The sequence below is a fragment of the Lithobates pipiens genome, unplaced genomic scaffold (genome assembly GCF_037356315.1).
Source record: "Lithobates pipiens isolate NorthernLeopardFrog02 unplaced genomic scaffold, aLitPip1_a1.2 Scaffold_16, whole genome shotgun sequence".
Lineage (NCBI taxonomy): Eukaryota > Metazoa > Chordata > Amphibia > Anura > Ranidae > Lithobates > Lithobates pipiens.
This window is the reverse complement of record NW_027507748.1, coordinates 498800882-498819979: the sequence shown is the minus strand read 5'-3', so window position 1 is coordinate 498819979 and position 19098 is coordinate 498800882. Positions and strand designations below refer to the sequence as shown.

The 19098-nt window shown below is 43.9% G+C and overlaps 1 protein-coding gene across 1 annotated transcript in view; it reads right to left on the bottom strand.

Moving 5' to 3' along the window:
* FBXL3 (F-box and leucine rich repeat protein 3) overlaps positions 1-18630 on the bottom strand; it is a 31750-nt gene extending 13120 nt beyond the window's left edge. Inside the window, exon 1 of the mRNA XM_077483094.1 lies at positions 18379-18630. The gene's annotated coding sequence lies outside the window, so the exon portion shown is untranslated. The remainder of the gene's footprint in view (positions 1-18378) is intronic.
* Positions 18631-19098: the final 468 nt, after the last annotated feature.

Below are 19098 nucleotides of genomic sequence, written 5' to 3'. Positions count from 1 at the left end.
ATGCCTCCCGGCGGCAGTTCACACTGCCCTATGCGAACTGCTGGGAGTGTCAGTGAAATGTTACTGACACCCCCAGATCAGTTCGCATATCGCAGTGCGATCTGCAAACTCGGATCGCATGGTGTGAACACCCATGCGATCCGATTCTGCTGCGGGCCAAAAAAAGGGTCCCGTGCGAATTTGCGGCGGGTGCGGCGGGTGTGGCGGGTGCGGCGGGTGCGGCGAATGGCTGAACTCGAATCGCACAGAGATCGGATGTGATTTGCACTGCAGTGCGGTGCGAATCACATTCGTTCTCATAAACCGCTGCAATGTGAACCCAGCCTTAGTGACACTGGCGACGGGGGGTGATCACGGGGTTAAACCTTTATTGGGGGGGTTAGGGGGGTACATTAGAACTAAAGGGGGCTAACTCTAACTGCCCTAACAGTTATTACAGTCACAAATGACACCAATGCAAAAAAAAAAAAAAAAAAAAAAAAAATGACATTGGTGTCACTGTGACTGGGGGGCAGGGGTAATTGGGGGGGTGATCGGGGGGTAAAGGGGGGGTGTGAGTGTGCCTGGCATGTTCTACTGTGTGTGTAGAGTGTTGGTGCAACTTACTGATCCGCTCTCCTCCGTGTCGGAACGAAAAATACCGACACGGAGGAGAGAATACATCACTTCCTCTCCTGTGTTTACATTACAGGAGAGGAAGTGATGTCACCGGGGATTTCTATTCGTCGGGAGCGATCGCGAGGGGGTGGCCATGAATGAATGGCCGTCCCCTCGTCCGGGATCGCTCCCGTACGAATACCGACCGCCGCAGGCACCGGGCGGGGGCCCGATCGGGCCCCCGACCCGCGGGAGGCAAGGGACGTACATGTATGTCCTTATGCCTGCCCGTGCCATTGTACCGACGTACATCGGCGTGCGGCGGTCGGCAACTGGTTAAAGTAGAACTATAGGTAAAACTTTGTTTTGGATAGAGTAAGGCAGGGTTATAACCCCTGTAAGGTTTATTTTTGCCATCTTTGTCCCATTTTCCTTCACTTCTTGTCCCATCGCCAAACAAGAAGTGAGAGGAAATCCATGCAAATTAAAGGGAATTCTTTGGGGACCCCCAGGTCACCAGAACTAGTGTCCCCATTGGATGATTACCTCTCCATTATTTTTCCTGAGGAAAACCCCAAATTTGGGATTTTCTTTCACTTTTAGTGATAATGGTAAACGGGACAAAGAGGGCGAATCTCCTTAATGGAGGCACAGACAGCAATAAAAACAGGTGTTCTAATACCTCTCTAGAAAACTAAGAAAAAAAGTTTTGCCTCTATTTATACTTTCATTTCAACACAGAGCTGCAAATCTTGTCATCAGTACTGTCAAGGTGGGCAATACTGTAATGTGATAACACAATGGCTTTTGCCCACTTTAGGACTGGAAGGGACCCGTTCCTATATCCTTGTTCTAACCAGAAAATTAACATAATTTTTTACAGTTGCATAATTTTCTAAGATACTAGTAACAGAGCAGATTATGGGGTATAGCAGGGTACCCATGTACCCATGAGGAAGTTCAAAGGATCAAAGGCAAAATTAGAGCGTGGTGCCTCTTTACTCCAAATTCTTTGCATTAAAAAGTGCCTACTTACTAGGGGTGTTGAAAATAATTGGCACATCGATGCATCGCGATGCATCCTTGAGCGATTCTGTCTCCATGAAGAGAACAGATAAATCGCAACTGCGTGACTGACATCATCCCGGCGCACCCTGCTTCTCCTAACTTCACCCTGGCATGCCATCTCTCCTCCCGTGTCTGCCTCGCCACCACTCGCCAGCCATCTTCCTCACCCTGTTAATCTCCTCCCATGTGTGCCTCATCAGCCACCTTTCATGCTCTGTCTCAGTCTCCCCGTGTCTGCCTTGCTTGCCACTCGCCAGCGACCTTCTGCACCCTGTCACTCTGACTCCTCCCCTGTCTACCTCACCAATCACCTTCCATGATCCTCGCCAGCCACCTAGGGAAGCAGATAAATAAATATAATAAAAAACACGACTGCACTTTTCTTACAACTAGAGTAGATCCAGCCTGTGACCCAACCACTGAGTCTGACACATAAGCATTAGGCACCATTCCTCCCAGTGACCACAGACACGTACGCAGTTGCACCATTCCACCAAGTGATCACTGACACTTGGGCATCATTCCTCCGAGTGACCGCTGACACATGGGCACCATTTTAACCAGTGACCACTGACACATGGGCACCATTTCACCTAGTGACCATTGACACGTGACCACTGTGGCACTGACACTATTCTTCCCAGTGGCCACTGACATATGGGCCCTGTTATAATATCCCGTCACGCAGTCACTTTACAGAAATCGCTATACCTGCACTCTACTACAAAGTTTAGGTAATTGTGTCAATGAGCCAAGCCAGTCAGGTTGCAATAATGAGTGATTCATGGACTTGAGTCATGATGGAGTCTTATGCTACAGTAACAGCACATTATGTTAGTAAGGACTGGCAGATCTTGTCGCATGTGCTGCAAACAAGAGGCATTTATGAGTCATCTGGCAGAACTACTGTCTCATGTCATGGAAGAATGGCAGCTGTCCGATAAGTATGTAGTGCTTGTGACCAACAACGCATTAAACATGATAGTTGCAGCTCAAGTTGGGAAATTCCCTCATGTAAAATGATGCTTCGCCCATACACTAGATCTTGCAACGAATATCAACATTCCTTTCAATGCAGCACTACAGGCGAGCCACTGTCTGAAAGAGAAACAGAAATGGCCTGAATAATCATAAGCTGATAACTGATGTGCCAACAACATAAAAAGTTCCAATGGCCGCTATTTTATTCCCTAGGGTCTCTGCTAAAAAATCATATATAAAATGTTTGGGGTTCTGTGTAATTTTCTACCAAAATAATTATGATTTTTACACCTAGGAGCAAAGTGCCAAAATTGGCCCGGAATCGGAAGTGGTTAAATGATACCTTATCTGAGCATGCCCTGATCAATGGTTTTTTAGTCCCCTCATGGCTCCCCCATTTCCTTGTTCCTAATATATCCCAACGAACACCAAGCCCCCTGCCTTTTTCAATCCTGTCCCCATTTTCCTTTAGTGGTATCTTCTCCACCACCATCCTCCCTTCTACGCTACTTACTCCACCCCTGATGAACGCCATTTTCTCAGATGAATTCTGTCACCAGTAGAACCAGTGATCAGTGCATAATAGGGTACTGCTAGTCCTCGAGTTCTTCTGCCTACATTGATACCTGCTTGTGCTTATATTCCTTTGAGCCTATGTTTCAGTATGAGTCTGGATGTACCACTGATGTGTATTTTTAATAAAAATCTTTAAGCAAAAAAAAATATTTTAAAGATATTAGCCCTAGACAAGATTTGAATCACTCACTAGCACAACATTAAAGTGAACCTGTGACAAAGCAAAACTATATGTAGTGGCTGACAGCATAAGCTTGTATCCCCATGCCTTTACTGGAAATATATCCAAAAGCCAAGTGCTGCCCAATGCCCTGCTAAATATGTTCCCACGATGGCTAGTCGCATAGCTATAAGCACACCCACACATGTCAAAGTCTGTACCTGAAGATTTGCACAGGGGTTGTGGGTAGAGGAGGAAGCTAATACAATGCAGGAGGGCACTGAGGCTCTGCATGCACAGATCATCCAAGCAAAGTAGTTTATGGTGTCATGTTATTGCTACGTAGATTAATAGATCACGTTTCACTTTGTCGCTGTTTCAGAGCTTGAAACTAACCTTAGGCAAAGGTGTTAATCTCAAGCTAGTGAGAGAAGAAAATCTGTGTAGTTCAGACTTTAGAACACAGAACAAAAATTATATTTTCTCCTTAGCAAACACCATTTTCTGCAAATACAAAAAATCTAAAAAAAATTCAGACTAAAAACGTGTCAACACCACAAATAACAAAATAGAGTTTACAGAATGTGCCAAGTTTACTAGATCCAAAAATAAGGTTCTGAGAATTGTGTTGCTCATTGGCAGAAAATGTACCAGGTCTGGAGACTTTAATGTATTATTTATTTTTTTAACATTCTGCTGAAAGAAGAAACACGCACCGTTTGTGATATACAAGCCATGATCCATTTCAAGTGATAATGCGAAAAACACAAGAACTGGACCACACATCAACTGGATTGGGACAAGTAATGTAGAACAGAGACATATCAATCCAGGAGCCAATGGACAGTTCTTGAATCTCATCCAAACTACCTCAGTCACTGGCCAAGCAAATTCTTCCATATTCAAAATTCATAAAGGAACTTTGGCAAGCTCAACTTCTTATGAATAGGTTGAGGGGTAAGGCCACATGTTCCTAGGAAGCAGTAATGACCCTATTGGGGGACTGAACACAGTCCGACTGCACCCCTAAAAAAAGAAATTGGCTTTTAACCACTTCAGCCCCGGACCATTTGGCTGCCCAAAGAACAGAGCACTTTTTGTGATTCAGCACTGCGTCGCTTTAACTGACAATTGCGCGGTCGTGCGACGTGGCTCCCGAACAAAATTTTTTTACCCACAAATAGAGCTTTCTTTTGGTGGTATTTGATCACCTCTGCAGTTTTTATTTTTTGCGCTATAAACAAAAAAAAGAGCGACAGTTTACAAAAAAAGCAATATTTTTTTCTATACTAAATATCCCCCAAAATTATATAAAAAAATAAAATAAAATGTTTTTCCTCAGTTTAGGCCGATATGTATTCTACATATTTTTGGTAAAAAATAAAAATAAATTAAAAATTGAAATAAGTATGTTGATTGGCTTGCGCAAAAGTTATAGCATCTACAAAATAGAGGATAGTTTTATGGCTTTTCTTATTATTATTATTTTACTAGTAATGGCGGCGATTTTTATTGGGACTGCGACATGATGGTAGACACGTCGGCCAATTTTGACATATTTTTGGTCATTTTTACAGCGATCGGTGCTATAAAATTGCATTGATTACTGTAAAAATGTCACAGGCAGTGAAGGGGTTAACCACTAGGAGGCAGTGAATGGATTAAGTCAGGGGTTGACAAATTTGCTTGGAATCTAGGAGCCAGCTAAAAAAGTTAGGAGCCAGGTCCGTGACGGCGATCTGGACCTGTCCCTGGCCTGACATGGAGACGAGTGAGGGGAAGATAGCCCCCAGCCCCCCACCTGTCTCCAAGTCATTGCCCATAGCTCTTAGAGGGACATTTTTAAATTGCATTTTAGTGTAAATATGAGATGTGAGGTCTCTCTGACCCCAGATCTCATATATAAAAGAGGACCTGTCATGCTTTTTTCTATTACAAGGGATTTTTACATTCCTTGTAATAGGAATAAAAGTGACACACATTTTATTTTATTTTTTTTAAAGAACAGTGAAAAAAAATAAAAATAAAAGTTAAAATAAGAAAAAAAAAATTGTTTTAAATGCGCCCTGTCTTGCCAAGCTTGCGTGCAGAAGCGAACGCATATATGAAAGCGGTGTTCAAACCACACATGTGAGGTATCGCTGCGATCGGTAGAGTAAGAGCAATAATTCTAGCCCCAGACCTCCTCTGTAACTCAAAACGTGCAACCTGAAGAATTTTTTAAACGTCGCCTATGGAGATTTTAAAGGGTAAAAGTTTGTCGCCATTCCATGAGCGGGCGCAATTTTGAAGCGTGACATGTTGGGTATCGATTTACTCGGCGTAACATTATCTTTCACAATATAAAAAAAAAAAAATTGGGCTAACTTTACTGTTGTCTTTTTTTATTAAATAAAAAATTTTTCCCCAAAAAAAGTGCGCTTGTAAGTCCGTTGTGCAAATATGGTGTGACAGACAGTATTGCAACGACCACCATTTTACTCTCTAGGGTGTTAGAATAAATAATAAAAAAAAAATATATATATATATATATATATATATATATATATAATATAATATAATATATATATATTTTTTTTTTTGTTTTGTTTAGGGGTTCTAAGTAAAGGGATGGAGAAAGACTGGCCCATTAGCATTGTTGGTTGTAATTCCAACGGCCACCACAAGAGGGCGCCAGATTCCAGAAGGAACCATAGGATCACAGAAGGCCTCAAAGCCGGGGGCTCAATTACCGGCCGCCTGCGGCGCGGCCCGACGCGATCGCGTGCGGGGGGGGGTCCACGGAGACGGGATACCCCCAGCTATGCTGCCCCAGGCGCAAGGTCGCTGATTCTAGTCGCCAATGCGACCTGGCGACCGGGTTTTGTCGAGCACTGGGTTAAGTGTGTCCTATTGTGTGTTCTAACTGAAGGAGGGATGGGACTGTGCAGGGGAGAGATGACAGACCGCTGTTTATACTCTGTATGAACAGATGATCTGTCTGTTCTTCACTCAAATCGCGATTGCAAACGCCGGCCACCCACATCGGTTTCGTGGGCAAGCAGGAGGGGGCACGTGCACGGCCCTAGTGCCTGTCTATGGAACCGGCATACCATGACAGCGATTTGCGCAGCCGAGCCATGTTGCTGCAGTTTAACCTGCGGCGGCTGGTCGGCGTGCAGTTAAAGAACAATCCTACCAAAAAGTAGACATTGTCACAGAACGTGGATTTACTTCTACTTCAGGTTAAAACTAATACAAAATATACTGACAAAAATTTTCAATCTGAAAAACGTTTTTTAATTTTAATTACATTTAGCTGCTCTTCTGAAAATACATAACATTTTACAAGACTTATTCGGCATGTGACACAAAAGGAAAATATCAGCGCCCAACAATTTTACAATTATGAAAGGAAGCTATTTCCTATCTTGGTCCACACCCATGACTCTGTAATGAGTATCTTGGCATCTTTATTGAGTATCTGTATTTAATTAGTAAACAAATACACAGAGGGAGGAGAGTTTTTCCGCAGTGATTACCCTGTTTTGTTACAGGGATTTGTCACTGAGAAAAGCATATTGATTCTCTATGATATAGCAAGAGAAACTAATGCTCAGCAACCGAAATTCTTCAGTTTTAGCACGACGGCAAAATCACTAGCAACAATTGTGCTTAAAGTAGACCTATAGACAAAACTTTTTATTTTGAATAGAGCAGTGATAGTGAACCTTGGCACCCCAGATGTTTTGGAACTACATTTCCCATGATGCTCAACTACACTGCAGAGTGCATGACATGGGACATGTAATTCCAAAACATCTGGGGTGTCAAGGTTAGCCATCACTGGGATAGAGTAAGGGAAGGTTATAACTTGTCAAAAATGTTTTCGTCATCTGTGTCCCATTGCAGAGATTTCCCTTCACTTCCTGTCCCATAGCCACACAGGAAGCGAGAGAAAATACCTGCAAATTAGGGGAATTCTTGGGTCACCAGAACTATTGTCCCCATTTGAAGATTTCGCCTCCATTACTTTTCTGGGGAAACCCAACATTTGGGATTTTCTTTTACTTTAACTTTCAATGGTAATGATAAACAGAACAAATAAAGAGGACAAACCTCCTTAATGGGGATACAAACAGAAAAAAAAACCTGACAGGGATTCTAATCCCTTCACCCTCCCAAGTTTTGTCTTTAATTACACTTAAAACTTTGGTCTAAAATCACATTTGAATTGTGCATGGCGTACAACTTCCCTTTCCCATCAGTGCTTTCTGCCAACACATGAGATCTAATCTCTAAAACTTCCTTGCTCTGAAAAACGACTTCCTGTCTTGAGGAGCAGCCATTTTGCACACTTGTTATCCTTTTGGGGAAAAGTTTCCTCTCCACCCTGTGCAGTCCTCATGTCTCTGAAGCTGTTGAGAGAGGACCCTTACACTGGAAGTGTTGCCTCTACCTACAGGCAGTGCCCACATCATGCCACACAGACATGGACACCCAAAGGAGGACAGAAAGGGAGAAAGGACTGGGGACTGGAACACCACATTACTGTGGCTGTAAGCAAGCAGAAATTGCCTTTAGACTTTTTGTTTTAATGCCAGCATTCAAATGAGGGTGATCTTTTTTTTTAGCTCAGCTGTTATTTTGTTGACAGCATCAGATTGAGAAGCTTATTCAGAATTCATTGATGGGCACATCAGACCTGCAGTTGACCTCCTTTCAACCTGTATTTGATCTTCTTCAAGCGGGTCCTTCATTCCCATAGACCAGGGATATGCAATTAGTGGACCTCCAGCTGTTGCAAAACTACAATTCCCATCATGCCTCTGCCTCTGGGTGTCATGCTTGTGGCTGTCAGAGTCTTGCTATGCCTCATGGGAGTTGTAGTTTTGCAACAGCTGGGAGGTCCGCTAATTGCATATCCCTGCCATAGACGTAAGGAAAATAAAACCTGAAGTGAACAAAAGCCCGTCGTCACAGACCTTTATGGGTGTTTCAGCAATATGCAGCTCTACATTTAAAATATTTCTGCTGAAGGGATCAAGTCAGTATTTTAAAATATCAGGTCGTAATGTAGGGAAGATACTAAAATAATCTGCTTTGAATTCAATTCCCACAAAGGTCACCATTACCATCAAGTTTGCACATTTGTATAGCATTTGAGAAAGTTGAACAATCCAACATATTAGTTTGCTTCTGACTGCACTAGACTTCAATATTATGCATTGAGACTGTGATAGAAGGTCCTTATGAAAAAAAGTCTAAAGCTCATTATAAAATTTACAATCCAACCAGTCTCAGCCCTAACTCATAGATTCCCACATGCACACAAGTGATGTGGATACAGGAATCTCCCCTCCCCACTATTGTATTCTGACAGCAGGGACTTGCCGCCCCCCCCCCCCCCCCGTCAGAACACACAGATCAGCAATGTAGCCATTGGCAGATTGAATACTGGTTTTCCAGCAGGACCGTTCTCCAGAATCTGGTCTAATGACTGGCTTCTTTTGAACACAGGGTACACCTGGACTGAAATTCCACCAGATCCTGCTGAACTGGCCAAATTTCAATGCATTTATACTCGGCTTATAGTTCCTCCAGAGTTTGCTAAAGGTTGCCTGAGCCAGGCTGACTGACCTCCCATATGATGGTGCCTGTATAGTTAGGGGGCAATATCACCTGACAGATTCTGCTGCATTAAACCAATGATCTTTTCAGCTATCTGTAACATGGATATTCTTCCCAATAACCCCCGATGTAAAAGGAAATTCTTTTCACACCGATTCCCAATGAACTGTTTTTTTTTGTTTTGTTTTTTTTGCAGGTTGTCTACGATCTGAAAATTATGTCAAGGATTCCACTGTAGTAAAAAGGATTTGAGAAAGGCTGGTATAATCTTTATACGATCTACGTGGGGACATACTAAGGCCTATTCACACCTATGCATTTTTAGTACTTTTTGCATTTTGCAGATTTGCACTACAGTCCATTTAACATGATTTCCTATGGAATATTTTCTGTCTGCAAAATGCAAAAAGCACTAAAAATGCATTAGGTGTGAATCAGGCCTTAAAGTGGTTAAGCCACTGAGCATGTATGCTACAATCCCCTCTGTTATAGTAACTGATGTGCCCCAGTGTATGCTTTTTTGAAAAAATAGACCCCCATCACCTGCAATGGGAAACAGACTTAGGGAAAAAGTTGGATTCGGGAGACTGGCAGATCACGACAATTAATTGCTCTCTCTAAAAGCTCTAAGAATGTTCTAATATTGGAGAATGCTTATAAAGTGCTGTATAGATGGTACTAAACTCCAGCTAGGCTGGCACAATTTATTCCATCCTATTCCCCTCTCTGCTTCAGGGGATGCTCCCAGGAAGGCACCATTTTGCAAATAAGTATGTTTTCTCCTTCACTGATGGGCACTGATGAGGAGGCACTAATATGCCGCACTGATTGGCATCACATGTACAGGTGGGCACCGCTGATGGGTCTGCACTGTCAGGGGAGTTGCTGATCGGCTCTCCTCTACCTGCGCCTTGTCAGTACGAATGGGGCAAAGCTGATAAATGGCACTTCCTGCTTACCATATGATCAGCTGTGATTGGACAGGATAACTACTCCTTGCTGCAGCCGTCATTATACATAAGGCCGGGTGGGATGTTGTAAACCTCAGATCACGACATTGAAATTTAGCACAATTTCAAAGTAGCATTTCAGTGCTACTTCATGCCAGTTAACACAGGGGCGACTTGGCCGCCTGACAATTCGCACTCCGTTCTGTACTATGGAATCCTTCTAATAGGAGCAACTCAAGCCGCTCCAACTTAGAAAACTATTCCTGTACTACTTTGGGATAACTTCAGGGCAACTTGCATTGACTTCTATACAGAAGTCATTTTGCAAGCCGCCGCTGAAGTCACGTGCAGATCGCCTTGCATAGTCGCGCTGTAAGTCGGGTTGCTCCTGTGTGAACCGACACTATAGGGGCCATTTTGAAGACATCTGTGTGACTTCATGCACAGGTGACTATGCCAGTTGCATTTGAACTTGCAAAAAGTAGTGCAGGAACTACTTTCAACATCAGTGCAACTCCAACAGTCACATTGATTTAACTGCTTCCAATGCGGACAATAGGGTGCAACTTATAATGTGGTTTGAAACTGTTGCACCAGTGTCACCTGGTGCTGAGTGTCATTTGTCTGCTGTCCCATTCCTCTGCTGTCAGCATGAGTTACTCCTGACAAAGTTTACTTACACCAAGAGAAAAGGGGGACAGGGGAGGGAGCTCCAGCAAATTGACAGCCTCAGCTCTATTCCTGTGTGAAGTGGGGAGGGAGGGAGGCGTGTCCCTTCCCTCCAATCAGCTCTCAGTGCTCTCCTCGCTAAGCTATGCAGAGTGTAAGGTCAGCCTCCCTCCCCCTTTTTTTTTACTTTCAGAAAAGCTTATAAAGTCATCCATTTGAATGGCTGTAGAGATGAAAATACTGCAGATAAATGGGTACAAATTATGTAGAGCGATTTGTTTCATTTTTCTGTATTACCCAAGTTTAGTCCCTTCATTGGCTGTTTACAACTACGTTAACTTTTTTTCCTCCTCACATAGGGGACAAACGGTCCTCTGTGTCAGTGTTTCTCAACCTTTTTTTTCAGTCAAGGCACCCCATTCTAAAATTGAAAAATTAAACAAATAGTTTAACATAATGCAGCAACATCTACATCTGTAGGACACTAGGAGTGCACCCCACGATCTGTGGAGCGCTCCACAGTCTCGTTCTTAGGAAAGGCCACGGCTTTGGCCTAGTTCCGGAGCGCCGGCCATCTTGGTGCACCCGTCGGCGTTTACAATGTGATGACTCCGTCAAATGACGGATCGATCACTTGTAAACAAACCGGCGTCATGATGACTCCGGTTCCTCTCTCCCCTCTCTGTACAGTGGAGGGGAGAAATCAGATAGCAGCAGCACTGTGGGCTGCATATGTAGTGCCCACAGCGCTGCTCTGAGACAAATGCAGTCACAGGCATCCCTCCATACCCTGCCAATACTCTGCCATACCCTGCCAATACTACATTGGGGGAGATGACATGGATATTACAGTGGGGGAGATGTATATTGAGTGGGGAGATTGTAGATATTACAGTGGGGACTATATGGTGGTGGAATTTTCACAGGTTTTTGCAAATTCAATTATTATTTGCTGATCCACAAAATTGTCCGATAGGAACGATACGATCAGTGAGTTTTTTGATCCGTTGCACCCCTATAGGACACCCAACATTAGAGGCAATTTATTCTTCCAAAGCAAATACACCTTTGCACACTGCCACTGATTAGTATGCCAATGTTTCTCTTCTCCCTCAGTTTCTCTACCTCGCTAATGTGACCCCCAAGTGATGATGGAGAGGGGAAGAGGGACAAACAAGGATGTTGTGCAAGTGCCCGATGTCCTCCTCATCAACCGATGACATCATCGATTGTTAGGACCCTGGCAGCTAGAATGTTGTAATGGTACACAATGAAAACTTGTGGCTTTATGTAACTAAAAGGCAGGCTTGATCCACCAGCTGGCTTGTATACAATTTTTAGGAATTTTGCCAAGGCACCCCTGAAGACACCAGAAGGCACACTGCTTGAAAAGGCTGCTCTATGTGATGATTTTTTGGTGACAGGTTGTCTTTAATGAGACATCCAGGCTCTAAATGTCCCTGGATGTCTCCCTGTGCTTCAATGAATCTAATTCAATGCAGATTGCACTGCATCTCATTCTTTTCAGACCATTCTGGCTGGGGAAATTGAAAGGGGGACCTGGAAGTGATGGTATACAGGTCATTTCTGGGTCAGCAAGGAGAAGGTGAGGAGAGCAGGTGGTCCGTCAGATTAGGCGACCCGTCCGTTAACTGAGCTTATATTGTGAAATACAGTATTTAGAACTCCGTGACACGTTTTGATGTTGAATTTTAAAAGCAGCAGTGTTCTGTCAGATTAGCAAACGTGTGAGCTCAACAGCCTTACCGCTGCTTTTAAAGCGGGGGTTCCGCCGTTTTTTGTTTTTAAAAGTCAGCAGCTACAAATACTGCAGCTGCTGACTTTTAAAATAAGGACACTTACCCGCCCAGCATGCCCGCAATGTCGGCACCCGAAGCCGATCTCTCGATCAGCTCTCGGGTGCTGCCGCCGCCATCTTGGGTATGGGAATCAGGAAGTCAAGCCTTGCGGCTTCACTTCTCGGTTCCCTACTGCGCGAGTCACGCAATAAGGAAGGTCCCCGCTGTCTCTGGGATCCGTGTGTTTTTCCAGCAGACAGCGGGGGACCCGCAGGAAGTGGCGTAAATACCCGCAGATTCTGCGGATATCTATGCTGGAAGTGGGTGCAAATACCTGTACTATACAGGTATCTGCACCCCCCTCCCCCCTGAAAGGTGCCAATTGTGGCACCGGAGGGGGGGGGGTTCCAATGAGCAGAAGTTCCACTTTAGGATGGAGCTCCGCTTTAAGATTCAACATCAAAACAGTGTCACAGACTTCTACTTTCACAATATAAGCTTGGTTTACTGGTAAAAAATAAGTGTGAAATGCAAGACTCTGATGGGTGTAAAAAGATGTCTGCTTGGCGACTTCAGACTGTAGGCTTACTGCGGTTAAGTGCGAGTGTACCAAGATGGTCGTGACGAAACTCCAATTCCGTTACAAGATTTGACAGGTCGGCTAATCTGACAGAACACATGTTACTAAAGGGGTTGGAAGCAATCCAGCAGATAAAAATACAAAATTGCATCAAAAATAAAAAGGTGTGCAAAGTATTACTATTAATACCTCAGATTTAGGAATATTGAGTTTGACAAAGGGGACTCACAGGGATTTAAAGTTTAATCGTACTTTAATAATTATTATTATACAGGATTTATATAGCACCAATAGTTTGCTCAGAGCCTTACATGAGAGCAAACAGTATAATTACAATACAAGTTAATAAATTAAAGAGAACACAAACTGTAAACACAACACATGCTGGTAAAAAAAAAAAAAAAACACCTTCAAAACACCAAATGTTATAGTAACCACTTGCCAACAGCCTAACTGTAGACATACCGCATTACTTTGACCTCAAATACCGAGATTATGGCAGCAACTGCCTACCATAAACCTGGTATCTTTATATACAGATAACGTCTGCCATTGGTAAACCCACAATCAACCCGATATAATCAGTGGCTAGGCAGGTAGCCGAGTGAGGGCAAGATAGCCCCAACTCACCTCTATTCCCTTGGAGGACTGGAGTGACGTCTATCATCACTTTCGTCTCTTGAGATTATCTCTCCCCCCCAGCGGATTTTCACTGGATCTGAGGCACCACAAAACCAAAAACAAGATTTAATTCATTTTTAACCTCCTCGCGCCCACCCTATAGCCGAATGACGGCCGTAGAGCAGGCGCGTTCGTCCGGGCGGTCGTCCCTGGACGGCCTGATGTTTACTTCCGCAATGCGCGCCGCCTCGGGCGCGCATCGCGGAAGTTCTGTGTTCGCCGTGTCCCCCGGGGACAGGCAAACACAGATCGCTGTAAACGGCCAATCACAGCGGCCGTTTACAGCGTGATCGGCGTGTCCAATGGGAGATGATCTCATATGTAAACATATGAGATCATCTCGCAGCGCCGCTCTCCTTCCTCGCACAGACAGTGCGAGAGGGGAGAGATGAACGGCTGCAGCGGCAGCCGTTCTGATTGTGGAAAAAAAAAAAATTAAAAAAATGAAATAAAAAGTGCCATCCACCCCAGTGCTACCTGCCCCCAGTGCCATCCACCCCAGTGCTACCTGCCCCTAGTGCCATCCACCCCAGTGCTACCTGCCCCTAGTGCCATCCACCCCAGTGCTACCTGCCCCCAGTGCCATCCACCCCAGTGCTACCTGCCCCCAGTGCCATCCACCCCAGTGCCACCTGCCGTCAGTGCCACCTGCCCCCAGTGCCACCTGCCCCCAGTGCCACCTGCCGTCAGTGCCACGTGTCATCAGTGCCACATAGTGCCATCTGTCATCAGTGCCACGTATCAGTGCCATTTGTCATCAGTGCCACCTGTCAGTGTCACGTGCCATCTGTTGTCAGTGTCACGTGTCATCAATGCCACTTATCAGTGCCATCTGTCATCAGTGTCACGCGTCATTGGTGCCATGTATTAGTGCCATCTGTCATCGGTGGCACATATTAGTGCCACGTATTAGTGCCATCTGTCATCGGTGCCACGTTTCAGTGCCACGTGTCATCAGTGCCACGTATTAGTGCCACGTGTCATCAGTGCCACGTATAAGTGCCACGCGTCATCAGTGCCACATATTAGTGCCATCTGTCATCAGTGCCACATATTAGTGCCATCTGTCATCAGTGCCACCTGTCATCATTGCCACGTATCAGTGCCATCTGTCATCAGTGTCACGTGTCATTGTCCTGGTGCTTCAAAAGTGTAATAAATAGTCAACAAGTTAGATGTGTAACTTATGTTCCTAGAACACATGATGGCGCTACCTGCATGTTGGGCCTCTCTATGTGGCCAGGCTGTGAAAAAGTCCCACACATGTGGTATTGTAATACTCAGGAGGAGTAGCAGAATTTTTTGGGGGGTGTCATTTGTGGTATACACATGCCACGTGAGAGAAATAACCTATTACAATGACAATTTTGTGGAGAAAAAAAAAAAAAAAAATGAAAAATCTTAATTTTGCAAAGAATTGTGGGAAAAAAATGACAACATCAAAAAGCTCACTATACCTCTTACTAAATACCTTGGAATGTCTACTTTCCAAAAAGGGGTCATTTGGGGGGTATTTGTACTTTCCTGGCTTGTTCGGGTCACAAGAAGCGAGATAGGCCACCAGTACATCAGATGTGATCAATTTTGTGCGATTCGCACCACAGCTTGTAGACTCTCTAACTTTCACAAAGACCAAATAATATCCACTAATTTGGGTTATTTTTACCAAAGACATGTAGCAGTATAAATTGTGACCAAAATTTATGAAGAAAAATTAATAATTTGCATAATTCTGTCACAGAAACAAAGAAATATGCGTTTTTTTTCAAAATTTTCGGTCTTTTTTCATTTATAGCGCAAAAAATAAAAACCCCAGAGGTGATCAAATACCACCAAAAGAAAGCTCTACTTGTGGGAAAAAAAGGACAAAAAATTCATTTGGGTACAGTGTTGCATGACTGAGTAATTGTCATTCAAATTGTGAGAGCACCGAAAGCTGAAAATTGGTCTGGGCAGGAAGGTGTTTAAGTGCCCTGTAAGCAAGTGGTTAATATTCAAAGCAAACTCCCCCATCCATGTCTCTTTTCTTAAATTATTTCTCGAAAAAATAAAGCAAACAACCACCTAGCATTTCTGGCTGTGGCCATCTTGAGTAAGGGCAAAGGATTCATGTAGTATTTACTTCCTGAAATCCATATGCCCTTAGCTCATGCATGCAGGAGGGTGTTCTTAGTTGAGAAAGCCCCTCCTCCTCTCCTCCCCTTTTGAAGACTCCTGGGATGTATGACATCATTTGTCTAGGCAAGAACCCCGGAATTAACTGAAGACATATTACAAAAAAAAAAAAAAAAAGAAGGAGTTTAACCACTTGCTGACCGGCTCATGCCAATATTCGTTGGCAAAGTGACACGGGTGCGCAAAAGGACATACCCGTACGTCACTCCATTATCGGCAGCGTGCCTGTGGACTTGATGTCTGCCGGTGGCCCAGAGAGTCAGAACGGGGAGATGCCCATAATAAACAAGGCATTTTCCTGTTCTGTTTAGCAACATGACAGGGATCTACTGCTCCCAGTGATCTCTGCCATGTTCTAGTGAGCCCACCCCCCCCTACAGTTAGAACACACTGAGGGAACACACATAACCCCTTGATCGCCCTCTAGTGTTTAACCCCTTCCCTGCCAGTGACATTTACACAGTAATCAGTGCATTTTTATATCACTGTTCGCTGTTATAAATGTCAATGGTCCCAAAATAGTGTCAAAAGTGTCCGATCTGTCCGCCGCATAGTCACAGGAAAAAAAAAAATCACAGATTGACGCAATTACTAATAAAAAAATAAAATTATACTAAAAATGACATAAATCTATCCCCTATTTTGTAGACGCTATAACTTTTGCTCAAACCAATCAATATATGCCTATTGAGATTTTTTTTACCAACAATACATAGAAGAAAACATATTGGCCTAAACTGGGGGAAAAAAATTTTTATATATATTTTTGTGGGATATTTATTATAGCAAAAAGTTAAAAATATTGCTTTTTTCAAAATTGTCGCTATTTTTTTGTTTATAGCGCAAAAAATAAAAAATAAAATCGCAGAGATGATCAATTACTACCAAAAGAAAACAATGGGATAAAGGAATATTCCTGAACTTTGTTTTATCTCAAGTTTACCGTGACATTGTGTGAATGCATCACAGCTTGGATTCAATGAATGAGTTTACAAAAAATGTAAATATTGCAGAATATACAGCCTCATGCTACATAACTAAGCTCCATTCCATGCTGAATAAACTAAATTATTAATGTATCTCAATTAGAAAACTATCTTTAGATGGATGTTTATTCCAAAAACATTGAAAAAAAAAAAAATCTGATTATTTTAGATTTTTTAAAAAAAACAATCATTGATTTTTATCCACCCTTATTAAATATAATCAATATTAAATTAAAAGTGAAGGTCTACTTTAAAGGCAAAATTAATTTTTTTTTTTTTTTTTTTAAAAGGCAGATGAGAGTTCTGGGGTCTTTTTGACTGCAGATCTCCCGATAATGAGGACCTGTCATGCTTATTTCTACTTATAGTGCCTACAAAATAGGGGATTGATTTATGGCATTTTTATTATTATTTTTTTTAATTGTAATGGCGGCATTCTACGATTTTTACTGTGACTGCGGCGGACACATCGGACACTTTTGACACTATTTTGGGACCAGTGACACTTATACAGCGATCAGTGCTATAAATATGCTCTGATTACTGTATAAATGTCACTGGCAGGGAAGGTGTTAACACTAGGGGGCGATCAAGGGGTTAAACGTGTTACCTAGGGATTGTTTCTAACTGTGGGGGGAGGGGACTGACTAGGGAAGGAGACTGATCAGTGTGCATATATACTAGGAACACACAATCGGTCTCCTCTCCCCTGAAAGGATGTGGATCTGTGCGTTTACACACACAGATCCACTTTCCTGTTCTGTCACCAACAATCACAGGTGACCACGATGTCCGCCAGGCATGTGCATCAGCTTCCGAGTGAAGCCAAGGATGTCACATGATGCCCGCTGGGAGGGACAGAGTATTCCTACTGACGTCATATGACAATGGGCGGTAGGGAAATGGCTAAAGATGGGTTCCACGCAAAAGTGTAACTTCCGCTTATCCGTCTCCTCCCCCCCCTCTGCTGCCACATTACAAGGTGGAGGGAACAGGTACCTGTGTGACATGTACCATTCCCAACTTCCAGGAGATGTGGCTTCGGTCTCCCAGAAGTCCCCCCGCCCAATCAGAAAGTGCAGCGCGCTTGTGCAGTAGGGAACCGGCTGTTAAACCGCAAGGCTTCACAGCTGGGTTCCCTTACCAGGAATGGCGGCAGCTGCACCTGGCATCAAGATCGGCTGCGGCGTCAACATCGTGGGCTCCCAGGACAGGTAAGTGTTAATTTATTAAGCAGCTGCAGTATATGTAGCTGCTGACTACTTAAAGTGGTCATTAAACTGATCTAACCTAATCCTTGAAAAAAAAAAAATATATAATAATATTAATAATTTTCCTTTACAGAAGACCAACAAGAAGGCACCAGGGGGAGAGATGAACTATATACTGACAGACGTGAATGTCCGTCCATCCCATGGCGCGCGCCTGTCATTCCATAAACACAGAGCACAAGAGGGGGCGTCACGTGACCGCGCCCTATACAGCCGCCGCTGGCCCACCAGCAGCATCACGTGACGGCGGCCCCAGTATAGTGTGTATACAGTACCTGGGTGGCGGGTCCGGTGATGTGGTTCGCACAAGTGTGGTCGCTGAATGTCTTCGTCTCCTACTCGCATTAGCCCGGGACTGCAGTGTTGTAGCTCAGCTCCCCGTCACAGCGCAGCCCTCCCCCGGTACTCATTAGACAACCAGTTCCTGCGGCGCTCGGCCTCGTAATATTATGGATGTTGCTGTCCCGTCTGTTAAGATGGCGGTGTTGGTGCGCGTTCCCCTCATGAGATGGCTGCGAGTGGGAAACGATGAGGCGGGCGCTCGTGCCAGCCACCTAGGCGGGAGCGCGCACAGAGAAGTGGGCGTGTCCGGAGTCCTCGCTGCAACCTGTGTGTGGAATTAATGTTGTGTACCTGTGTGGAAGGGAGCATCACTTCACCATCACCACATTCAGAGTGGCAGATGGAGGAGCTGTTTCTATAAAATACTAGATTAGGCAATGCGTGTCAGGGATTGCCAACTACCCTCCCCTCAACACTCATATATTTTTTTTTTTTTTATGAAACTTTTAGACCCCCCCCCACTTTCACGTTGAACAGCAATAGCGCTAAAGCACCGCTTGTTTAACCACTTAAAAACCGAGCCTCTTTCTGAGATTTGTTGTTTAAAACATTTTTTTTTTTTTGCTAGATAATTAATTAGAACCCCCCAAACATTATAATTTTTTTTTCTAATACCCTAGAGCAGTGATGGCGAACCTTGGCACCCCAGATGT